The sequence below is a fragment of the Rhyacophila brunnea genome, unplaced genomic scaffold, assembly GCF_057557595.1.
Source record: "Rhyacophila brunnea isolate RB1 unplaced genomic scaffold, BYU_Rbru_1.0 scaffold_13, whole genome shotgun sequence".
Lineage (NCBI taxonomy): Eukaryota > Metazoa > Arthropoda > Insecta > Trichoptera > Rhyacophilidae > Rhyacophila > Rhyacophila brunnea.
The window spans coordinates 40567673-40587504 of record NW_028232785.1 but is presented as its reverse complement, the minus strand read 5'-3'; the positions used below and the strand labels follow the sequence as shown (position 1 = coordinate 40587504).

Below are 19832 nucleotides of genomic sequence, written 5' to 3'. Positions count from 1 at the left end.
CGATTCTGCTTAAAGATGGCTAAAAGTATTTAAAATATGCATTGTCATCGTGTTCTGATATATTCTAAAAGTTTCAAATGTCTAGCTAGTCGGGAAGTTAGTTAAAAATCGATTGCAAGATTTGTACCGGACAAATAAGAATACGAGGTAAGAAAAACGTTGTAAAAATACACATATTTATGAATACCCATATTATTGCGATGTATGCTCATTTGAATTCTCGCGTTCTCAAACAAACGCACTGGTAAAAAATATAATATATATTATATAGGTAGTGATTTCATTTCAAGGTTCGAGTGGTAAATAATAATGAATTCATACACGGTTAAAATCTCAACAAAACATATTTATTTTATTTCTATTTTTTTTACATCAAACGGAAACATAAGTGTGGCTTATACAGGGAACACAGAATCAATGGGAACTGAAATACCGAATGGGTGTGGAGTAACAAGCAACCGATGTCAAGTGTGAAAGTATACGGGATAAACTTAATCACGTGTCAAGAATACCGTTGTCCTTCGTTCTGACAACTGCTCTCAGTTTATGCACTGACGCCTATTCAATATTGGTATATTTGAAGGTTGCAACACACACTATTGCACGTCTAGGATACTCACACATTCAAAAACTTGCTTCAAACTGTACTGTATTGGGATATAGCCTATGTGAATCATATCTGTTAATCTTGTATGTTGGTTTAATATTCCATTGGCTTCCAAACAACAAAAATGGCATGGTTTACATTATCAAAACATATCTATATATTCTAGTTTCTATTGACAATCACATGGGACCATATTTCGCCTTCAACTTTACGGACCCGCAGCTTCTGTGTGTTTAATGTAGAATTAAAACTCACTTTGTGTTTCTTATTGGCTTGGTTCTCGCAGGGTTTAATCGAATTTTAAAAACTAACACAATTGTAGTCTTAGTTCAATGAAAACAAACTTAATACCTACTGACAGAGTTTAAGGCTATACCTCAGTTGAGGCATGGTCTAAAAAGATCGTGGCTAGGCGATGCGCAGATTGCGGGTCGCGGGTGCAAACGACGCATGCCGAACGAAATATAATTTGTCATATAAATCCAAGATGCGTCCATTTAATGTTCTGTTAGTAACAATAATAATATATTCATTGACATGTTTTCTTTTTCAAGTAAATGGGTAATGTTTTTAGTCATCTTTACACGATTTAAGAATTAATACCCCCGTCGCCATCACGAAACAAATTTACGTATTCACACCTCGACGTTGGCTCTCCGACTGCCAGCGAGTCCAAAATTCCGTCGCGCCTATAGTTGAAAATTATTTGCCGTTTCACTGAAGTATCGTCTTAATGTGCACTATTTATGTCAGATCTTGACAGCCTACCCCCACCCTTTGCAACTGGTGCATGGCGAGTCATAAAAAAACCACCGATGATAGTTACTACATGTAAAGTCCCGTTATACCCCCGATTAATAACGGGTGTGGTGCCATTAAGTTCAATGACCCGGGGCCTTATGTTAGAACTTGCGAGTTGTAGTCGCCCGGTCGACATGACGTCATATGACATCATTGTGACGTACTACCGGAGTACCGGACTGTAATAGCATTCGAGAAAATAACGCTACTAAAATAGTGGCGTTATCCATTGTGCCCATACACTAAAAGATGTTTCAACATAATAATATCTATGGTGAGCCGTGTGCGTTGGACGGCTTGCCTTGAGCGTGTATTGGCTGACGTCACAATTACGTCATGTCGTCGGGTGACTTCATATCACTAGTTAGAACATAGGGCTGCCGAAGACTCACATTTACATTTGAGTAACATCATTTTTCATGACTATGATGTATGCATGGCATTCATTGCTATTTCGATTTAAAGTAACGTCGGCAATCTATGCATGCGGGCCTAAGAAGGGAAAGGCTTTGTCTAAATTCCGCTTTCAGTTTTAGATTTATCGTGTATCCTCTTATGAATCTTCAGGTACCCTTTGTACTTACATGCATAGTCACATATATCACACGTGTACGGCTTGGCACTGCTATGTATGATTTTATGCATCTTCAAACGAGTGAGCGACTTGAATTTCGAATCACATTCATCGCAATTGAAGTCCTTTTCCGTCGTATGCACTAATTTGTGAGTCCTCAGATTGCCAATGTGTCTACATTCATAGGAGCATAGATCGCATTTAATCGGCTTTTCGCCAGTGTGAGTCAATTTGTGAGTTTTGAGGTTTTCTTTTTGGGTGGAAGCATAAGTGCAAATGTCACACTTGTAAGGTTTTTCCCCCGTATGGGTCATAATGTGTTTCTTCAAACTTTCTTTGTAATTACAAGACAAGTCACAAATGTCGCAAACAAACAGTTTTGAATCACTGTGGGCGATCTGATGTTTTTTCAAATCGAAATTATACCTACATACATACGGGCAAAGATCGCATTTAAAGGGAGCTTCTCCGGTATGTATCATTTCATGATTTTTTAAACTGAAACTATTCGTACATCTATACGAGCATATATCGCATTTAAATTGCTTAATACCCGCGTGAATTGCTTTGTGATCTTTTAATCTACAAGAAAGCGTACACTTATATTCACACTCATCGCATTCGTAAGTTTTAATTCGGTTGTGAAATTGCAAATGTCTTTTCAACTGAGCGTTCGTCACGCATTTATAAGAACATTGGTCACATTTAAAGGGTTTTTCGCCAGTATGTATCATTTTGTGACTTTTAAAATGACTCGCGGCGGCCGTTTCAAATGGGCAAACATCGCATTTAAACTTTTTATCGTCGTTATGATTTCTTTTAATGTGCGACGTCAAATTCTCTTTGTTCTTTGACGTATATGAACAAAACTCACAACTAAGAAAAGGCAGGTTTATACCTGAAATACCGTCGTCATGAGTGTTTTTATGCCTTTTCAATTGTGTTGAATAGCGACATTTAAAAGAACATAAATCACATTTAAAGGGTTTTTCACCAGTATGCATGACTTTGTGACTTTTAAAATGACCCGCAGCGGCCGTTTCATATGGGCAAACGTCGCATTTAAACCTTTTATCGTCATTATGGTTTCTTTTGACGTGCGACGTCAAATTTTCTTTGTTCTTTGAAGTATAGGAACATAACTCACATCTAAGAATGGGCAAGTTTATACCTGAAATACCGCCATCATGAGTGATTTTATGCCTTTTCAACTGTATCGAATCGCGACATTCAAAAGAACATAAATCACATTTAATAGGCGTTTCTCCGGTGTGAATCATTTTATGTTTTCTCATATAACTTTTCTGTCTACATTCATATAGACAAACATCACATTTATACTGTTTCTCATTCGAATGCACCTTTTCATGCGACTTTAAATTGTACACATATTTACATTCGTATGTGCATAATTTACATTTAAACAATTTTACAACTTTATGCACTGACATGTGTTTCTTTAGATCACTTTTCGACTTGCTTTGATAATCGCATACATTACATTTGTGTACTGTTTCGTTTTTATGGCTCTTTCTATGTGCGTTTAATTTTCTTTGTGTTGGGAGAGTAATAAAACATATATCGCAAATTATATGCAATTCAGAAACATGTGTTTTTCTATGCATTTTAATACCGGACTCTGTATTGCTTTTCTCATCACAATTAAACCAAATATTCTCCGTATCATTATCAACATTTTCTCCGATCACTGTATCGTTTACCCTTCCATCGATATTGATGGAATCTCCTACAACTCCACTATCCACACTACTGCCTGCAACGCCGACAACTGTGTCACTTCCTCTTCCACCAACAACCGTATCAGCTGTCATATTAAAATCAACACCACTGAATTCATCGCCAATCATCGAATACCCCACCCTTTCGAAATCACCACATGAACTAAAATCAACACTCAAAGGGCTCTGTCCTAGTTCACATTTGACAACATTTATCATGTTGGACTTGGCGTCTGATGAATGATTGCTGCGAGGACTGATGGACTCCATGTCTTCGCCACTCGGAATCTCGACTTTTATGGTAGCCATCTGTAAATAAATCAAATATCTATACTTTTTAACTCTTCAAATTCAAATTTATTTATTTTTACACACAGTGAACATTACAAATTATAAATTTAAGATGTTCACAACATGACAAAGAAGAAATAAATTAATACAGTCGAACTTGGTTATTACGATCACGGAAATAGTGAGATCTCGTATGTAATGAGGAAACATTCGTTGACTTTTTAGTCTATGATTTTCTCCATACATTTCTTCACTTTTACAACGAGTTACTTCTCGGGTATTCTGAGCAAAACTGTTAATGTGTTGATCGTTTAAAAACAACATTTTCGACCCTAAAGCGTCAATGAGATTGAGCTACTTTACGAGCTGCTTGTTGGCGAATTTACAATCTGCCTGTAAAGTCGCCCAGTATCATCATCGAACAAGCTAACAAGCAGATTGTAAACAATCTACCGAGAAAAGTTTAAAGCCGGCCAACTTTACACGCTATACGCCGGCGTGTGAGCCTACTGCGTCTGCGCAGTAGAGCGTAGTAGCGACCTCCCGATAAAAAAACGAACTACATTCTGTCAAAATAGTCGCTAGCTTGTTGGCTTCTCAGCGAATGGAAAATTTTGTGTGTCATCATCACAATCGCAGTAGTTGTTGTTAAATTCGTCAACAAAGAGCTTGTAAAGTAGCTCAAAGCCATTGAAGCATTAGACCGTAGACCGATGCTGCTGGGATCGGATTATGTTTATGACACTAGTGAAGTGTATTAGTACCTAATTGTTGTTTTCGCCGACAACATTGAAAAAGTATCCACGCATATGGTTGAAATTGCATGTAAAAAATCCATGCTTTGTTAAGTCAGTAGGTACCTACCAGCGCCGGCGGCTCGGCACTTCATTACAATAAACAACTTATTTTGTAGTTTATGAATGCCATGCTTGTTTCGAGGATTTTTACGATGATTTTCAGATTTTTTATGTTCTATGCTTAAATAGAACGTGGCGCGAAATATGTTGTATAACGATATAACGAGTAATGCTTATAATGAGCAAATTCAGTCAGTCCCATCTTCCTCGTAATAACTAAGTTCGACTGTATATCTTTTACTATATATTGTTATTTTCAATATATTCATCGTTTCTTTTGTAGTATTTCGCTTATATTAATCAAGTATGAGTACCGAATTTTACGTTAGAATTCATGTATTTAATGATGTACAATATGCAAACGGCATAGGTACTTGGTAAAATTAATTGTAAAAAATGAAAACAACAATTAGGTAGGTACTTCGACACTTAACTAGTGTCATAAACGTAATCCGTCCCCGGCGGCATCCTGTCCGATCGAATTTTATTGCTTAGAGTCGAAATGTTTTTAAACGATCGACACATTAACAGTATTTTAGCTCGGTATATCCGATAAGTAGCTCGTTATCTTCTTCTTCTTCGATGGCGCTACAGCTCAAGTCGAGCCCTGGCCTCCTCCACCGCCGTCCGCCAGCCGGAACAGTTCTCCGCACGTCTTTTCCAGTTCCTGATTTTTAGCAGCTGGTTGGCATCTTTTGTAATGTTATCACCCCATCGTGTGCGTGGCTTTTCCACTGGCCTTTTCCCCCCTGGGTTTCCTCCGAGGATCTTCTTCAGTTTAGCCTCTGGAGTTTTATGAAGGTGGAGAGTTTTGAATCTTGCTATAAGCGGTATAGTTCCGTGTTGTACCTAATTCTCCACTCCCCACCATCATTCATGGGTCCGTATATTCGCCTCAGGATCTTTCTCTCAAAGCAGTCCACCATTTCAGCTGCTTTCATATTTAGCGTCCATGACTCGCACCCGTATGCAACGACTGTGCGTATGACGGTTTTATAGAGCCGGGTCTTAGTTTTTCTGTGGACATTCCTGGATTTGAATACGGGCAGCAATGAGAAGTACGATTTATTATTATTTCCTCGTTCTCTTTTGTAATATTGGAAACCAGGTATGTGAACCGGTTGACAACCTCAAATTGATGGTTTCCAAAACTGGAACTTTGGCCGAGCCTACCCTGATTTTGTCGGCTTTGTGCCATGACTTTAGTTTTGTTTTCAAGTTGCTCGTTATAACAGTGAATAAATCTATGGAGAAAATCATAAACCAAAATGTCAATGAATGTTTCCTCATTACATCCGAGATCTCGCTATGTCCGAGATAGTAATAACCGAGTTCGACTGTACGTACACAATATTAAAAAATTTAGCATTCTTTTTATTTAAAATCCTCAGAACCATACGTGTGACGAAGTTGCACGCGCCGATGTAACACCTGTGGCGTGTGACGGAAGTTGCGTGCGCCGATGCAGCACATAATTTATTATTATCATTATATTCATTTCGGTCTCAAGGGTACATGCGCATGCGCAGTGTCATTTAGTTAATCGTTCAATATAACCAAGTAAAGAGCATATGTTGCAAACATAACCAAAATTGTGTCATAATAAATATATATTTTTATAAACACATTTCTGGAGACTAACATTCTACACTGTTAATTTTATTTATATTCATAAAATTTTATTTATATTGGAGTGTATATTTATTTTTCATTGTAAAGATTGTGTATGAAGATTTGAGGCTATATTTATGTAAATATTATTTATGAGTAAAATTATATATCGATAAATAAATAAATTTTGTGAATGTTGTTGGTAAATAATTCAAAAAACATATTAACACATTTTGCACGGGATCCCGTACAAAGGCACAGGTACACGCAGCGGGCGAAAACCAGCGGAAATTGAAATAAAATCGAATTTTACAAAAATCGCTCTATCTTCCAAACTATCAGTTATTTTTTAATGAAATTTCGAATTCACACTCATTATATATTGCTCCCTAGTGCTGTGTTTCTTTTTAGAACAAATTGTTTAAAATAACGTAAATACATGGTGCTAATCACATATTTACAGGAAGGTTTCGTAAAAAATATTCCATTCACTATAAATAAATTCCCGCACAAAAATTATTATTCTAATATTTGGATAAAGTATGATACTTAGGAAAACACTCACCCCCGTGTAGGGGGACGTCACAAAATGTACACATATGACTAGTCAAACTGTGCACCGAACACACTTGACACTGTCTTTGTGGGTGTTTTTTTTTACCTACGGTAACAATTTTTATCATTCGATGCTTCTTCATACAGAATGATCACTTTTAACCACTCTTCTCGGTAATCGTGATGTAGATGGCCCTGCTTCTTCCAAAATTGCGTAGGTTTCGACGATATGGTCGGCTGTCCAAAATTTGCTTATACTACGCAAAAACTGTTTGTAGTCTTTTTTTTCTTAGTTAGTCTTTTGGTCGGATTTAATACCTTATAAACATTAAAAGAATTAAAAAATGGACAATTTAACAAACACATGACAACTATCTTTTTCCCTTTTTTTGTTCTTCGCATGATCGAGTAGTAAGAGAGATACTGATCTTCACGGTCAACCCCTTTCATATATGTATTATATTCTATAACACACAGCGGTTTCCAAATGTGTAGTCACTATCGCTATCGCTATCACTGTCGCTGCCTAATTCAGATAAATCTTCGCCAGAATAGGCAGACAATTTATCGTCGAATATTTCGTCATCGCTTTCATAATTGTCTGAAGCCATTTTTGAAAGATTAAATAAAATATCGATTACTTAAATATATTTCACTTGTAAAAACATACCCGTTCTATAGCGCCGTATTTGAAAATTAAATTCTGATATCCAATATAGATCGTAGTAGATTACAGACATCTAAATAACATTGGTTTCCACTCATGTAATAATTTATTGCTCCGCTCGCATACCAGCGTTATCTTACCGCACAATATTACAACAAGTGAGAAGAATGCATTCCGTCGATCACGAATTGTCGTCTTTTCACTCGCTCACAAAGGATTATAGTTGAGAAAGAGACATATGTATTAATCACACATCATAAAAATATTCATACAATCGCATTCACAGTACAGCGAACAAACTATGTTTAAAAAATACATCGATATTTCACAAAATGTTGTCTTCTTGCTCACCCATCAAAAAATAAACAAGTGTGAAAAGAAGACAGATATAGTTTTAGCCATCGTATCATCTACAGAAATATAGTTCGCCGATTTATCGACTCTAAACAAATTTCTTTATCACGCACAAGCTCTCATATGGGCTGCGCAAGAGTATGTGTGTAAGTAAATGAAACGACGCTATATTATTTTTTTTTGTAGATGTGTGTGTAGTTTGAAACATTTTCAAGCCGTTGGCATAAAATATTCGTATGCAATAATCGGGTAGAAATACCTTTCCCGCACTTCAAGTGGTGCCGGCGTAAAGGGTATTTCTACCCGTCCCGCCGACAAGCACCGGTACGGCGCACGGGTAGAAATACCCTTCCTGCTCAAAATGTGTTAAAATTTGATTTTTTAACAATTCATCATGTGCACTTCTGAATCGATTATAACCGCTGTATGGCAAAGATGAGTCTTGGTCCGATACAATAATTAAATTACAATTATCATGTGCTATATGAGACACAGATGAATCGCGTACGTTTTCATCAACCTAATACACTGTAATATTAATAGACTCAGGTAACGGCTTATTTTGTTTTGTTACGCCAAAGAAAAATAACTTTTAATTGAACGAATAATTAACAAGATTTTAAGTATTGAGTTTTTCTATTGGTTATTATAATATATTTTCACAGAAGTGTTTTCAATATTATGTATGTAAGATAAGAGATGGTTCATCACGCATCTGGTGAAGAAACTTTCTTTTTAATGTCATTGGACTATAAATATACATTCAAATTTATTTATTTTACATATAATGAACATAACAAATTATAAATTTAAACGTTTAAGCGTTAACAATTTTAAAAATAAAAATGCGAGTTAATAGTACAATAAGTAATAAAATAAGAAAAGAAATAAAATAACAAAAATAAAAGTAGATGGAAGCACACAGAGTGAACTTTGATAGACACTATCTTAAAAACTTATAAAACAACGTCCACCTAAATTCACCCTCACGTAAGTGGAATATATCAATATTCGTATTTCTTGGACGGAGCACAGGATGAACCAGTCAATCATCCAGAGACTGAAGATAAAGGAACGTCTTTCGACGATATGTATGAGAAGAATTCTGCAGTTTTTTGGAAATATTGTCAGGCGTGGACCGGACAACCTGGAGAGACTGGTAGTTTTGGGTGGCCTCCAGGGAAGGCGAAGCAGAGAAAGAGCGTCTGCGCGCTGGAGCGACCAAGTGAAAGAGTGGGGGCACCATCCATTCTGCCCTGAGAGAAGCGGAAGATCGAGAAGGATGGAAAGTCTTGGTCGCTCAAAGGAATGGCGAAATTCAAACGTGGTCACGATCGTCAGCCATGAGTGCACGACCAAGAAGATATCTACAATTACTAATTAACATATTTACAAATGGCGTTCTCTGCCTTAAGCGTCAATTACATTGAGCTTCTTTACGAGCTGTTTGTTGGCGAATTTATAATCTGCCTGTAAAGTCACCCAGTGTAATCATCGAACAAGCTAACAAGCAGGTTGTGAACACTCTACCGAGAAAAGTTGAAAGCCGGTCAACTTTACACGCTACACGCCGGCGTGTGGGCCTACTGCGTCTGCGCAGTAGAGCGCAGTAGCAACCTCCCGGTAAAAAAATGAACTACGTTCTGTCAAAATAGTCGCTGGCTTGTGGCTTCTCAGCGAATGGAAATTTTTGTGTGTAATCATCAAATCGCAGTAGCTGAATCGTCCGCTTTTAAATTCGCCAACAAACAGCTCGTAAAGAAGCTCAATGTAATTGACGCTTTACCAAACCATAACAGAAAAACTAATAACCTTCTATCTATAATCCAAAATTATGTATGATTAAATGGGATAATTTTAGATATTTTATAGATAAACGAATATTTTTGGAGTTATACTTCTTTAGGCGCATTTGGAAAATCAGATCAGTGTATTTTTGGTGTGTTTTCACACGAAAAAAAATGCACTCGATTGGATTCGAACCACCGATTGTTCGGTTATCAGCCAAACGCACTACCTTTACGCCACCGTATGATAATTCAATTCTGACGATTATACAGTATAATATTATAGTTTAGAATTGTTCCGTTGCCTAAGCAACGAATTTATTATTGTCGGCCATTTGCAATTTATTACGTAAACAAACAATTAAATGTCATAGTGGCAGTTGTTACTTTAAAAATAAAAACAACGAGAAACCATTATATAATTTAGTAATATAAGTTAAAGTGTATAGAAATAAACCAACGGCGTTCCAATGAGCGGTCCTTTTTCTTGAGTGTGTAATTTAACAAGATAATTAAGAACTAGTCAAAGAATCTAGTTTATCACAAGTTTTGTTTTTGTTTTGTTACGCCAAAGAAGTATAACTTCTAACGCGCGTACATAAGTACACACACCGATTTTTTTTACTAATATCTCCTATGTTTGTCTGACAAAGTTAAGTGTGCACTATTAATGTCAGATCTTAACAGCCTACCTCCACCTTTCGCCGCTGGTACTTCATCACCTCATCTAGCATTCAATTTTGATTATTATTTGAAAGGTGCAGGATTTGAATCGGCAGCCGAGGCTTTATAGACAGACTGTCCACCGATTATTCCACAGTGAAGGTAAATCTAATCCGATAGTTACCTCTGAAAGATTGCTGTTTGGAAGGTCACCAAAATTGTTGATGGAATAGCAGGAGACGACCACAGGCAAGCTGTATTCTGCTACCTGTTCCGTCTCCGCCGCATAAACGGCAGGCGTGTCATCGTGGCGCTGGAATACAGAAAAATACAATCTTACACTATCTGCAATTTGTAGTCATAATTCAATAAAATTAAATATGTATGACTGACAAAATTTAGTGTGCACTATTTATATCGAATCTTAACGGCCTACCTCCACCCTTCGGCACTGGTGTTTAGTGGCAGCTGTAAGAACGAAGCCACATAGGCGCTGCGTCGCGAAACCGCAGTATTTTGACTCCCACTCGCAGTCTCCACAGTGGAGAAAAATGAGATACGTTTCTTTGGTCGTAAGGGGCTGAATTGCATTGATCATTCGTCAGGCAGTCTTCTTCTTTCTTTTGACCATGTCCGAACCTAATAAGATCATATTGTCACTGTTCTGGCAGAAGACACTAATTCGAAAAAATTACATATTGAGTTAGTTATACCAAAATGTTCCTTATTTCAAACTTTACCGTCTGGAAACCTTCTTAATAAACAGTCTTTATTTTAAAGTCATCCTTTTTACGATTACTTAATAAGCTCACATGATAGAACGTTTCAAACATTTTAACAACTTCAAAGTCAAATTGACTCAAAACTAGTATTCTCCAGTTAGTGTGTTCTGCCAGAACATAGACGATATTATGGGCCCCCGCAGAATGGAGGTTAGTATTAGGTCAATACTCTGACTCAGAAGACAAATTGAAAAACAACATATTGTGTATTTGCCGGGCCCAGGATTTCGAACCTGGGACCCATGATATTATAAGCCGACACGTAAGCCACTCGGCCATCGTGGGCAATAAACAACAAGCAGTCTTCACCACAGCTAAACATTAAAGAATTTAAATAAATGACCTGGGAGAGCGTACTAAAATCATGAATCATCATTTTTGAAAGATATAATATAGCAGGGTGGGCGAACGCGTGCCAAAAATTCCCAGATATTATTTTTCAACTGTCTGACGTGCCGAGCACCAGTGGCGAAGGGTGACTTTTGGAAAGAGGTAGGCTGTGGAGATCAGATAAAAAGAACACACTTGTCAGGTATACTTACGAGAAAGAAGAAGATAATACGATATCACTACCAATGAATAGGTACACACTAATGACAACGACACACTAATTTAATGAAACGTCAAAAACTCACTGACGACATAAAATAAGCAATCAGTTTAAAATACGTATTTTTTCAAAACATTTATACACAACAAAAATCATTAGATTTATTTTTAAAAACAGTCCATATATTTTATTAATATTCGCACCAATATACACCATAGAAGTATAACACTTGTAAAGCCAGTGCTCACCTACGCATCGGAAACCTGGACATTAACTCTGCGAAATGAACGAGCCCTGAACATTTTTGAAAGAAAAATTCTCCGCCGTATATATGGACCGATCATGGACGGCACCAATTGGAGGAGAAGATATAATGCTGGGCTGTACGAAGATTGCAGCGCAGTTCAATCAATTAAGATTGAGACTGCGATGGCTAGGTCATGTGCACAGTATGAATGACAATGAACCGGCAAAGAGAGTGATGTCCAGCAATCCAATAGGGCGTAGAAGAAGAGGCAGGCCAAAGATTCGTTGGTTGGATGGAGCTGCCAGTGACTGCCGTATTCTGGGGGTACCGAATTGGAAAGTGGCCACACTGGATAGGGACAGGTGGAGGGAGCTGTTGGAGGAGGCCAAGACCCACACCGGGTTGTCGCGCCCCTGATGATGATGATGAAACACCACAGAAATAATTTTTTTAAATTATCTAATTATTAACTATTTTGGACAAAGTGCAGTCATGAGTCATGACAACAGACCACAACCGGAAGCCACACGGGCGCTGCAACGTGGGACCGCTGTATTCCGACTGCGAATGGGATTGAGGTCGCATCAGCTGGTGCGTCCTCACTCTCGTTTCACCTAAAACGGTTTTAGGCTCTACGATCGGAGCTTACCTTAGTTCAAACTATTCGATAGACTGGGCGGGGCTACGTGACGCAAAGTCCACATGAAAAAAATTGAGAATTATTTGAAACATAGTCCGACCTTTATTTACGTCAAGACAGATGGCGCGCTGTGGTATATTTTTTAAAACCTTTGCAGATTGTTTTGCAATTATCTGTGTAATACATACGGCATCTCTCATTGGCAAAATAAATTATTTTATAGAATATATAATCAATTAAAAAATATTTTTCTTAAGACGATACTTCAGTGAAACGGCAAATAATTTTCAACTATAGGTGCGACGAAATTTTGGACTCGCTAGCAATCGGAGAGCGAAAGTCGAGCTGTGAACACGTCAATTTGTTTCGTGATGGCGACGGGGCTATTAATTCTTAAATCGTGTAAAGATGACTAAAAAACATTACCCATTTACTTGAAAAAGAAAAAATATCAATGAATATAATATTATTATTGTTACTAATAGAACAATAAACAGAACATTAAATGGACGCATGTTGGATTTATATGACAAATTATATTTCGTTCGGCACGCGTCATTTTCACAATCCGCGCATCGCCTAGCCACGATCTTTTTAGACCATGCCTCAAATGAGGTATAGTCTTACGAAGGTAGGCTTTAAATAATCGCCTAGTATGGAGTCTTCGCTACTGCCGAGCAGTTATGGGGAAAAAATAGTTTTTAAAAATTCTGAAACTTTGAAACTGTCTGCCAAAATTACCACTAAGTAGAGCATCACCAAAACTTTGTTTTTTATTTGGTGCAGTCATTTCTTGTGCGTACAAATGAAATTGTCTGTTAATGTATTAATTAGTTTAGTTATTTACGCACAAATTGACACCAATTCCTCCGATCAGATGAGGCATTCTCTCGCCACAGTGGTCTCAAGCACTGTAAATCGATCAAAATTAGAGGTTCGCGACGCGGCATTCCACGCCGCCTGACGATGTTAGTGCGGCTGATAATATTATGTCGTCTCTGTTTCGGCAGAACACACTAACTGGAGAATACTAGTTTTGAGTAATTTGACTTTGAAGTTGTTAAGATGTTTGAAATGGTCTATCATGTGAGTTTATTAAGTAATCGTAAAAAGGATGACTTTAAAATAAAGACTGTTTATTTATTAAGAAGGTTTCCAGACGGTAAAGTTTGAAATAAGGAACATTTTGGTATAACTAACTCACTATGTCATTTTTTCGAATTAGTGTCTTCTACCAGAACAGTGACGATATTATGTGATGCATAAATTCTAAGGACCGACCTATGCAATTATATGAAGTCGCACTCAGTTATTACGATCACGGAAATAACGAGATCTCGGATGTAATGAGGAAACATTTGTTGACATTTTAGTTTATGATTTTCTCCATACATTTATTCACTTTTATAACGAGCTACTTATCGGTTATACAGAGATACGAGATGCAAAGATTGATGCCCGTGGCAGCGGGACGATATTTACTAAGCCTGTGCAGCTGCTGGCGTATGCCGATGGTATCGACATCATTGCCATATCAGAATTGGCGCTGAAAAAGGCATTCACAGCACTAGAAGCCTCTGTAATGGGCTTACAATTAAACGAGGCAAAAACTAAATACATGCCTGTCTATGTCACACCACGAGAAGGCGTACCAAAGTTAGATATTGGTGCATACAAGTTTGATACGGTCGACAGTTTCATATACCTTGGATCTCTTGTAACTCGTCATAATAATATTACAGAAGAAATCAACAAGAGAATCCTGTCTGCGAATAAATGCTACTTTGGCCTGTTAAGACATTTTAAGTCCCGCATACTATCTCGCCGAACTAAAAGCACTCTTTACAAGACACTTGTAAAGCCAGTGCTCACCTACGCGTCGGAAACCTGGACATTAACTCTGCAAAATGAACGAGCCCTGAATATTTTTGAAAGAAAAATTCTACGCCGTATATACGGACCGATCAGGGACGGCACCAATTGGAGGAGAAGATAGAATGCTAAGCTCTACGGGCTGTACGGCTGATTGCGGCGCAGTTCAATCAATTAAGATTGGGAGACTACGATGGCTAGATCATGTGCACCGTATGAATGACAATGAACCGGCAAAGAGAGTGATGTCCAGCAATCCAATAGGGCGTAGAAGAAGAGGCAGGCCAAAGATTCGCTGGTTGGATGGAGCTGCCAATGACTGCCGTATTCTGGGGGTACTGAATTGGAAAGTGGCCACACTGTATAAGGACAGGTGGAGGGAGCTATTGGAGGAGGCCAGGACCCACACCGGGTTGTCTCGCCCCTGATGATGATGATGATGAAACACCACAGCAATTATTTTTTTAAATTATCCAATTATTAATTATTTTGGACAAAGTGCAGTCATAAGTCATGACAACTATATTATGCGCAAAAGCTGGGTGAGGCCACACGGGCGATGCGACGTGGTACCGCTGTATTCCGACTGCGAATGGGATTGAGGACGCATCAGCTGGTGCGTCCTCACTCTCGTTTGACCTATTGCAAAATATGGTCAAAAAAAAATTTTAAATTGTTAAGACACATCAGTGAAACTGCAAATAATTTTCAACTATAGACACGACGAAATTTTGGAGTCGCTGGCTTTCGGAGAGAGAACGTCGAGCTGGGAACACGCCAATTTGTTTCATGATGGCGACGGGCGTATTAATTCTTAAATCGCGTAAAGATGACTAAAAACGTTACCCATTTACTTTAAAAAGAAAACATGTCAATGAATATATTATTATTGTTACTAATAGAACAATAAACAATACATTAAATGGACACATGTTGGATTTATATGACAGATTATATTTCGTTTGGCATGCGTCATTTGCACCCACGACCCGCAATCCGCGCATCGCCTAGCCACAATCTTTTTAGACCGTGCCTCAACTGAGGTATAGCCTTAATGTGCCCATCCTTTAAAAATATTTCGACACTAAGCAGTAAAATCTGAGGATGCCACCGGAATCGGATTACGTTTATGACTAAGTACCTACCTAATTGGTGTTTTCGCCGACAATATTGATAAAGTATACATGCATATGGTTGAAATTGCATGTAAAAAATCCAAGGTTTGTGAAGTCGCTAGGTACCTACCAGCGTTCACTAGAATAAACAACTTCTTTTGTAGTTATGAATGCCATGCTTGTTTCGGGGAAATATTCTAATTGTGTATTTTTTTGTATGAATTGCGACTTTTCGTGTTATGTGACCGCTTATTTAAAAATACCTATTCTCTGATATAACAAGTAACGCATATAACGAGCAAATTCAGTTGGTCCCATCTTCCTCGTAATAACCACATTCGACTGTATTTAAATTAAACGTAATTCTTATTCTTGAAGAGTATTTCCCTGCTATTTTTTATACAATGCGATGTGTCATTTATTATTATTATAGGTTTTTTTTTCTCTTCAAACGTGAGCCATGCAAAATCATCTGGCGTGCCATAGGTTGTATTAGAGCCTCACCTGAGTGCAATCGGGCGAAAACTCCAGAGGGTCTACTTCATTTTTTATATTTGCCTGAAATGATAAAACAAAACCATCAAATTCTTCAATAAATACATACCATTCTAGATACAGTCTCACTGCCGTATTCATACACTTTTGAAACGCATTCAACGCAGTAAGCGGTTTATCGGCCAAATAAGAAAACTATAAAAAATGCATACGTCACGAAGATGCGTACAGGAATGCGCATCAAACTTAAAATGGCGGCGATCTGCGCGAGCTGTCAGTGTCACTTTAATATACGTCTAAAATGAGTTCATCACAACAAGCGTGTAGTAGGAGACTTGAAACATGCCGTTGTGCTATAATCGGATTCATAATGATGCTAAATCCTTGTAAAAATGTATACAGATCGTGGATTTATAATTATTAAATTTATATGGTACCGTTTGCACATTTTTACACCTATTTACAGTTTCAAAATTTTTAAATAATTATCGGGAAATTTAAATTTAAAAGTTGGTAACATTAGCCACGGCATGACGCATATTTATTATGTAGTTGGTAGACTTTCAATACCATTGACATTAAATGCGCGCGAGCGAGATAGCATTATACACGTATATCTAGCCGTGATATACTCAACTGTCATTGCTCTCCCTCTCTCCCCAGTTGTAAAGTTGCTATAGTGAAGGACAGAAATGGTGACATGTTCGATTTATAGTAATAATATGGAAGTAGTTTTAGTTCCAGTTGAGTATGAGACTTATGTCGAGTTGACGTCAGTCTCACGTCCCGGAATAGGTACTAGTGCTCGAGTTCTATTAAGTATTTACGCGTTTATCTGGTTTTGTCACGTCGAGTTTCTCGATTTTTACGTTTTTATTAAGTCGTATTCTTATTTGTCCGGTGGCTGTTTATCCAGTACAAATCTTCCAATCGATTTTTAACTAACTTCCGGACTAGCTAGACATTTGAAACTTTTAGAATATATCAGAACACGATGCCAATGCATTCTTTTAATACTTTTAGCCATCTTTAAGGCGAAGTCTTCACTGAGCCTTTTTTAAAGAGGCACCTAGCGGAAAAATACGAAGCTTGCAATTTGATACATTTTTTTGATAATTTACAATTTCAACTGTATTAATGAATAAATATATATCTGAAAACAATAAAAAGAAAAATATTTTTTATTTTAAGTCAAAGATAAACTTACAATTGTAAAAAATGTAATAAAATGTGAATTTGTTGAATCAGACCGCACCCTAATATTACATATATTTCATGGTCATATTTATTATTAAAATTTAGTTTATTAAGTTTTCTAAGCATCACCTAAGCGATTTTTGACTAATTCATAGTTTTAATATTTTTTATATCTATTTTAAAAAATATCGATTTTTATAAAAAATATAAATGTATATAACTTGAAATCCTTTTTATTTATATCAATTGTTGTTTTTATTTAATAAAACGCAATTTTTTTATAGTACTTATTCCACTTTTAAGTTCTCAGTTTCAGTTGAAAATGTCCCACTGAGGCGGACGAAACCGGTCCTAATATATAAATTAAAAGTGGAATAAATACTACAAAAAAATTGCGTTTTATTAAATAAAAACAACAATACAATGCAGTTCCATCATGTATATGTCATCATATTTATATCAAATCAATTATTTTTATAAATATAAATAAAATATTTATATAAATATAAATAAAAAGGATTTCAAGTTATACACATTTATATTTTTTATAAAAATCGATGTTTTTTAAAATAGATATAAAAAATATTAAAACTATAAATTAGTCAAAAATCTCTTAGGCTATGCTTAGAAAACTTAATAAACTAAATTTTAATAATAAATATGACCATAAAATATATGTAATAATAGGGTGCGGACCGATAGAACAAATTCACATTTTATTACATTTTTTACAATTGTAAGTTTGTCTTTGACTTAAAATAAAAAATATTTTTATTTTTAATGTTTTCAGATACATATTTATTCATTAATACAGTTGAAATTGTAAATTATCAAAGAAATGTCTCAAATTGCAAGCTTCGTATTTTTCCGCTAGGTGCCTCTTTAAAAAAGCCTCAGTGAAGACTTCGCCTTAAGCAGAATTAAATTCATTTTCAGTTAATTCTGTCTTGTATGGAAAGTTATTTCAGAAAAATCCGTAATCCAATCCACTATTATTGGTTACTAGGGTACCTAGTTACCTAGCAACTAAATTATTAATATATACGTGCGTTACTATGGAAGTCAATGACATGTCAAATACAAATTTTTTTGATCGTTTAAGCTAGTCAAGTCAAGTTTATATGGTTCAACAGAAAATTTAAAAACGTTGTATATAAAAAGTTCTTTTTATCTTGTAATTGTTAGTGCTTTAATTGGAACTTATAAACTGAATTCAAATTTTATGCGTGATTGTGTAAATGGATAATAATTATACGGGATAAATATTATAGTGGGAAGACGCAAGACTGGCGAGCGTCAGTGGTGGCCATATGCTTTAACTGCGTTGCGGACATGATCGAAGAAGAAGAAAATAGAACACTTCATCTGTTTACATACTAAATATATTGTTGTAAGTTTGGAAACTTGGCCAGGAGTGTAGTTTAGGCCATTCTCTCACGTGAATACTCAAAAAAGACAAGACTGAAACTCCTGTATCTAGCTAATGTATTTCAATGGCAACTCGCTGACGGCAAGACTGGAATCTCAGTTTCAAAATCTCCGCAACTGAAACCGAGGAGACGGAACATGCTAGTCTCCTAGTCTCTCATCATATTTTCTTACCAAAATTGATAGCACTGAACAAGAAATAACAAGCCAGGACATCAAAAGTTAAAGATGGGCAAACCGATTTTTAATTTAAATTAATACAGGTATTGTGGCAGATGTTGAGAAATACTCTGCCTGTATAATTACAGGCTGCCAGAATATTCCCGTAAAGATATTACCTACGGAAAAAGCTTAGGATGAAGTAGGAAAGACAATGGGTTTGACAGTTTGAGGTTATGAGATAATTAGATTTCAGTAGCGCCGTGTGCGAAGCATCAGTTCAACATTTTAGTGCGTGAGAGGATGACCTAACAGTATTGTATTAACATAACCTCACATTAACACAATCATTATTGCAATATATTGTACAATAAAATTGTCACAATATTAAATAGCTTACGTGTGTGTTTAGAAAAGATATTTCTGAACAGTTTTCCGTTTCAATTGGCTCCTTTTTGACCTCCATTTTAAGGTTTTATGTTATATGTAGGTATAAATGATTTTTCAATACAAACTGTCAAAATTGTTTTCAACTCTCGTCGCCATGTTTTTCTTCAAACAATCGATTTTCTTATAAACTTTATTGCCATATATTTAAAAGTAAACAAAATAAATATTGCCAATCTAAAATATTAATATTTTCAAATCTTGAAGGATCAATAATTACTTGGAACATCCAATGTTAAAATTGGGAACGTTCGTTTGTGCATCGTTAGTGCAAACTTTGTGTACGCATTTTTTTCGTTTCTGTACGCACATTAAGAGCGTTCTTCGATTTCAATTTGAGTGACCAGCTAAATGCTGGATACTTGTGTCAGTAAACTTATTAGGTCATCAATTT

The 19832-nt window shown here is 36.4% G+C and overlaps 1 long non-coding RNA gene across 1 annotated transcript; it reads right to left on the bottom strand.

Moving 5' to 3' along the window:
• Window positions 1-327: 327 nt before the first annotated feature.
• LOC147077525 (uncharacterized) lies at window positions 328-19566 on the bottom strand. The gene is made up of 4 exons (XR_015069480.1): window positions 19392-19566; window positions 16217-16270; window positions 10691-10819; window positions 328-4030 (listed from the first exon to the last, which is right to left on the bottom strand). It is a non-coding gene; the product is annotated as an uncharacterized LOC147077525 (long non-coding RNA).
• Window positions 19567-19832: the final 266 nt, after the last annotated feature.